General features: G+C 32.7%; 1 long non-coding RNA gene across 8 annotated transcripts; it reads left to right on the top strand.

The window, feature by feature from the left end:
- Positions 1 to 664: 664 nt before the first annotated feature.
- Positions 665 to 4,883, top strand: LOC114945135 (uncharacterized). Of its 8 annotated transcripts, none has more exons than XR_014925635.1 (12): positions 665 to 786; positions 1,068 to 1,251; positions 1,533 to 1,757; positions 1,924 to 2,012; positions 2,146 to 2,265; positions 2,525 to 2,649; positions 2,775 to 3,152; positions 3,270 to 3,382; positions 3,632 to 3,705; positions 4,101 to 4,239; positions 4,369 to 4,580; positions 4,694 to 4,883. It is a non-coding gene; the product is annotated as an uncharacterized LOC114945135 (long non-coding RNA). The 8 variants fall into 8 exon arrangements; XR_014925638.1 differs by having other exon boundaries at positions 2,775 to 2,919; positions 3,075 to 3,152; positions 3,270 to 3,705; XR_014925636.1 differs by having other exon boundaries at positions 665 to 860; positions 3,270 to 3,705.
- The last annotated feature ends 2,214 nt before the right edge of the window (positions 4,884 to 7,097 follow it).

Consider the following 7,097-nt stretch of genomic DNA (forward strand, 5'->3'; position numbering starts at 1 on the left):
ATGCCGCAGTTCGTGATTATTTGATAACTTGAAAACATTCCATGTATCATAATTAGAGTTTAACAATGTGATAGTCAGTTTTGGATCAATACATTAGGTTTAATTATCACTTAATTTATATAATTTAGTAAATTAATCCAATAGTTCGAGTTATTAACATTTGTCACCCCAATATGTATTAAAACATGAGAGAAATCAAGAATGTCCAGTTTACCAATTTTTTCACCAGATCTGGTAACCTGAGGTTTCAGACAGCATATATTAAGTCAAACATCTTTGTTATGTTCACATATGTTAGTATCAGCAATAATTTATAGTGCTAATTCCTATTTAGCAATCACTTATCACATTTGCAAAAAATATACATAATATATAATTATTTTGATAGAATTAGTCCAAATTATGCACGAAAACAGTGTTTTTGTATGTAAAATCACTTTAGAAATAAGGAAAACCGAAAATTGTCCAATTCACCAAGTTTCCCCTAGATCTAGTAACTTGGGTCAAAATGTGAAAGACACATCGAGTTTCGCATCTATGTTACAGTTCGTGATTGTTCGACAATCTTGGCTACAGAGTTCACTCATATACCAACAGATGGCGCGTCGATGTCCGTTTGCCACTTATTAGTCCCGAGAGGAGAAAACATATCCGGGAGAGAGAGTTCATAACCTAATCCTTGCAAAGTGTCACTTTAACAGTGCAGCGGTCTCACAAATGTACTCGTTTGGATAGTAAATAATTAATTTATATGAACAGACTGTAATAATTGTGCAAGTGTAAAAGGTAACATAGACTTTATATATTGTTGAATAGCAATAGTAGAGAAATCCAAAATATTTAACAGTATGTATATGGAGGTAAATTAAAACAGTTCTATATTATCATTATTAAATTCTATAAAGTTATTTATGATTAATTGATTATTAAGTATATATATTCACGTCTATCAATATTATTGTATAAACTAGAAAATGATATTAAAGAATCATATAAGTACTTATGTGTGTTATTCCCCGTGCATTAATCAGATGTCAGTAATACATGGTATTCATTATATTTAACAGTGAATAGCACACCACCCGGAAACAAGAGTACAAGATATAACCTACAAGAAGACATCCTGCACTACAATGACGCAGGTGTCAACAGGTCATCTGAATAGTATTTAGGTTTACCGCAACTTCAAGTATATTAACACAAATGCAGCCTCGCAGAGAAAGTCACATATTTTACACTATTAGAGATGACGTAAGTTCAAATATTAAATATTAATTATTGAATAATTATAAAATTGTCTTATTTATATATATGTATATATGTATCAAAAGTTATGTTCTAATGTAATATTCTTAAATTCATTTCTACTAATTATTGATTACAGTCCCGATATGTAAGATTCATTGACTACTTAGTTTATATTCATTAAGAAATCACACAGTCATATGCAAATTGGACCAATTGTCATTTAACGTCACTCTATTTATCACATAAAACATACATGTATATTAATTTCACTTATCTTTACGCAGCGGACAGAACTCCAAGATGATGAAAGACTCCGTAGGATCACCAGAAGCATCTGAGGGGTCTCAGGGATTCCAGCGCATCAACAATTCCAAGATAACCAAGAAGGCAGCTTCAGAATCTCAACGAAGACCCACTCCGTCCCAAATTAGGATGTATAAGAGCATCAATTCAGGAATTTGACATTTCATCACAGCACTTGTAATAATTCCCAGCGAAACGCTCAATAGGTAGTGAAACAAAACTGCGCATGTTTCATCACCAACTTAGAGTTTTAAAGAATGATCATAAGACATTCTAAAGTATATATTAATCCGTTCAATTCTGTTTTGTTGATTTATTTTCAGCTTAGTGAACTTATTACTAGAAATAACTAAAGAGTCTGTATAATTTCAGATGACTGTCATGTTTAACTCAAAGGAAGATCACTCAGCTATTTTGAACTTCCATTTATGCATCCATTAGTTATTATAGATGCTTCACAGGTAATTATAATTATAGGTGTAGTACCAATATACTACTACACTTTAGTATCCTAATTTAACACTTAAAATTTAATAGTTGCATACATCTAACTTAAATTAATTAGTCAAGTGTTAACTATCTATTATGTTTTAGATTATAGGGAAGATGTAAAATGCCAAGACGCGGTTACAGCACATGTGCATTGCTTAACACTGTTCTTGGACGGGATTTAGCACAGCACTATATAATTTGTCTAAATCGAACGTATATAAGGTTAGTATTATTTAACTAGTATCAAGAGATATTCAATGCTAATATATTTCTCAAACTAGAGTATTTTAAAACAACAAGTCAAAGAATATTATAGATTCACCACCGGCTTATATTTTAAAAACTTTATAAAAGAATATTAACTATTTAAGTCTATTTTCAATATCGGTCTATAAACTTGTTACAAACAGCTTTAAAGTAGTCAAAGTATTTGTATGAGTAGACGTATTACTAAAACGTAATCAATTCTATGTAATTTCAGATGATTATGATATTTCACACAACGGGAAGACCACCAAGTTATTTGAACTTTCGGCACCTTATTTATGCATCAGTTAGTTGTTATAAATGGTGTTATAAACCCATCATAGGTGATTATAATTACAGGTGCGATATTAATATAATATCACATCTCGCTATTACCATCTAACACTTGAAATTCATTAGTTACGTGTATCCAACTTGAAAACAATTGGTCAAATATTAATTGTCTGCTATGTTTTGGATTATAGGGATAAGATGTAGGCGCCAAGGCACGATTGCAACGCAAAAGTGTTTCTCAGCACTGATCTAAAATGAATTTTTATCACCGCACTATAAATTTATCCAATTCGGTTATATATAAAATTAGTGTTTCTTTGGCTATCACAAACTAAAGTATTGAACAATAGGTCAAAGTATATTATAGATTTCACCACCAACTTTATTTTTCTGAACTTTGTAGAAGAATACTAACTGTTCAAGTCTGTTTTTCAGTATCAATCTGTAAACTTGCTAGTATTAAAATAGTCCTAATATTTGTATGATTCCAGGTAATATCACCTAAGGCCACAAAACTATCTTTCTCCTACAAACTTCCTTTGTTTGAGGATATAATACAACACAGATATGTAAGTATAAACGATATTATACTCTATTACTGGTGTTTGTCATTTAAGATTAGTCAATTATTCCTATACGACTTCATAATTAGTCATATATGATATAAACTCTCTGTTGTATTTCAGATTGAGGAACAGGATGCAAAACGCAAAAGCGCAGTAACAAACACAAAAACGATCCTTGACACTGTTTTAAGGAGGTGTTCAAACACAGCACTATAAGATTTACCAACTCCATCGTATAAGATTAATGTTATTTTAGATGATATCAATGATGAATACTTAGCTATAATATTTACACAAGATAGTGACTAACTAAAATATTTAATGTGTAGTAAGACAATGCATGTTCGCTCATAGACTCAGTATTTTGAATAGTAATTTCTAAATCCTGCAAATATATTCGTAGTCCAAATACTATGCATATTACTAGAATACTTAGACTGTTTATGTAATTCCATAGAATTATCATATATTAATATCCGCAGAAAGACCGTTAGCTATCTTTTCGTCTGCGTGCACCTCGTTTATAGAAGATTCATTACATTACAAATGTTAGCAGGTATAAATATTATGCTTACTGTTTTCCATTTAACACTTGAGAATAGTCAGATATTTGTCTAGTTTCGAAGTTAATCAATTATAGTAATTGTCTGTTGCATTGCAGTTAAGAAAAAACATTATGTAAAATACCTAAAACACAGTTATAAACTCAAATGTAGTTCTTTGCTCTAGTCCAAATGTTTTACAACACATTCGTTTATTTGATAAACAAATGACTATCAATTCACACAATCATCATATAAACTTGTAAATATAAAGTAAAATAAAATAAAGTATTTTATATACTAATTATTGTTTGTTGTTTAACACTTGTAACAAATCAATATATTTATCCAGCTTGGATCAAACATCAATTATAAGATATTTGTCTAAATATCAAATGATTTATTTCAGATTGGGAAGACGAGGCATGGAGCGCCAGAATTTGGTTGCACATCCAAATATAAATCCTGCACTATTCTAGGATGAAGAAACAGTATTCGTTAACACACAGTCAGATGACAAAGGCAGTTAATTCAAACCACCCCTACTGGTAAGATTTCATAGTCATGTATATATACATATATGTGCATCTATATCAGTATATAGATACAATTATATTATTTGATCAAGATTGATTATCCAAATATGAAGAAAAATTAGTTTTGGATTTTCCTTCTAGATAACTCATCCAATAAGGTCAAGGATAAGAAGCAACTGTTACTAATTACTTTCGGTGAAGATATAAATACTATCCAACTTCAACGCAACAGTACCAAAATACTATATTGCTTGACAAAATTAGAATCAAGCTCCCAAGATAGATTAGGGGGAATGCAAACTTCTTTAAAAATTATAACAATCAGCTACACGCATATGATAAGATGAATAATTGTAAGTCTGTTAAATTAGACATATTTTATAACTTAACATCTTGTTACATGAATCAAATGATTCTCCTACTTAAAAAGAAATCAACCACTTAAAGATTTCCTATTTTATTGCAGAAACAACTGGATCGTAGCACAAAAGAAGCAGCAAACATGAACAGTTCGTCCACTATTGTTAACACTAAATATTTATGATTTAATATCTTTCTGACAGTGTCTCAACCAATTTAGTTTAGCCTAATTTAATTAAGACTAATTAATGTAATAATAATAATAATGTATTCTGAAATATAATATTTTAAAGTTATTACTAATCCATTTTAATTGTTAATAGATTATAGATTATATATATATGTCTTAAATATTCTTATTTATTGTCTAATCTATAACTATTATACTTGATTTCAATAATTTCAATTGATAATTATGTTATTAATTATCACATATCAAAATTTCGCGCATTTAGTATATCAGCCAATGAAGGATTGCCAGCACTTAACAGGCAGGTTGCCAACCTATTTGAGCACGCGCGCACTGCGCAGAACAAATGCGCTGTAGCAAGAACTGCCACGTGCAATTTATTTTAATATACTTATTTAATGAAAAAATGTTATATATTTATGTAAGTCACATAAAAAACACTTATATAATTATGTGTCTATTGTTTATAAGGATATAAAAAGCACTTATTATAACTTATTTAAGGTTTAAAAGTTAGATTTTAAATGAAAATAACTACAATTAGCAAAGCTAATGAGAGACTGCCAACGGATACACACGCAAATGCAGCCAACCCACTTTTGAGCACGCGAGCGCATTAGTCTAGTGGAAAACAATTACAATTTAATAATTCAATTTTAACATTAACTAAAATTATTTCAATTATTCCTAGTCACTAGATAACAACTTGCAACTGTCAAAAACATATATAAAATGTCTACTTCACCGTAACAAATTCCGATCAGCTTGTTGGAGAGCCCAAAGATTTTTGACAGATTTGCCCCAAGCCAAACAAGGATGGCAATAGTTTGGAATTGCAGCTGTCATTTATATACAAACTAATAAGTTTTGATAGTCTGGATTTTCACATACACTAACAAATAATCGTAAGAGTATATTAAAAATATATTCCATCATGTGGAAAATTTATAACACCACAAATATAAGCTTTTACTGCAAGTCCACTAGAGTGAGAAAGACAGCAACAGATATAAATGAAAAGTATAATTTCCAGTCAAACTAACAAACTCTATCACTCCAAATTTTCAGTCATTAATAAACAGTCATAGGAATGTATTAAAAATATATTCCAGCACACAGAAAATATCTAAAGTCAAGAAAATATACATCAAGTATAAGTCCACTAGTGCGAGAGAGACAGCAATAGTCCCCGCACAATTTCATTAATTATGACTTGAATAATTAATAGAACTGGTTGAAATTGTTATATGTAGTAAAGAACATTATAACAAATAATCCCACAGTAAAATAATCCACTCTTGGCACACTTTTAAGTCAAAATGTCAATTGTTCTCTCTACCTGTCAATATCACTAGACAGGCAGAGCATATGTCAATATTTAAGAGGCTTATTTTAAACCAAAATACTTGTTCAATCAATTTGCCTCCACTTACTAGTGAACTAAGCACTAAAAACAATACACCAATAATGTTTTTGGTATTAAAAACCGAGAATTTACCACTTTTTAAAGTACTTATGTACGGAGCGTACTTAGTGCACGTGCACCGAGAAGATAGTCTCACGACGGAACCAACATTGCCATTGTTTTTTTTTTTTTTTTTTTTTTTTAAGTCAGGAAATTTGCCAACCAAACTTCGCGTCCTGACCCTTGAGGGAGGGCCAGGAGGCTTCGTGGCGGATTCCCGCCCGTAGTATCCCGAAGGACTGGCGGACGGGGTACCAGCCTAAAACCTGACTATAGCCCCTGGTCGTTGACGGGTATTGTCCACCGCGGAACCGCGATCGCATTACTTCACGGTGGACACCCATGACCGGATCCTGTTAAGGATGCATCCCCGGGCAACTAAGTTGCCCGTCCAATGCCCTCACCCCGAGAGGGTAAATAGGGGTGGAGCCGGGCTATAAGCTCACCCCCGGCCATCCCGAGGCCGACGTGCAATGGGATTGGAGCCCCCACTCCTTTCCCTGCCAGCCTGGTTGGCGAGATGACCGCAGTCATCAGCCCCACATAGAATGACGTCACGGGACATCACGAACTCAACGTGTACACTACATGTATACACAACCACAGTAATAAATAGAGACCAAGTAAGGGCCACAGGCCCGACTCCTAGAGAGAGCTTACATTAAAAGGCCGACAAACAATTAAAGGTGGGGAGAGATGTACACCCCACCTATTGACGAAAGACAAAAGACCAGAACAAACATGAACTTGGCGTAGGTGAAGGGGCCGCGGAGTCACCTCTCGGTAACCTCCCCGGCACCCAAACACCCATCGCCGCTACCTACTAAACAGAGAACGGACTAAGGACAGAGAACA

Source organism: Nylanderia fulva, unplaced genomic scaffold (genome assembly GCF_048542155.1).
Source record: "Nylanderia fulva isolate GAGA-0341 unplaced genomic scaffold, ASM4854215v1 Scaffold465, whole genome shotgun sequence".
Lineage (NCBI taxonomy): Eukaryota > Metazoa > Arthropoda > Insecta > Hymenoptera > Formicidae > Nylanderia > Nylanderia fulva.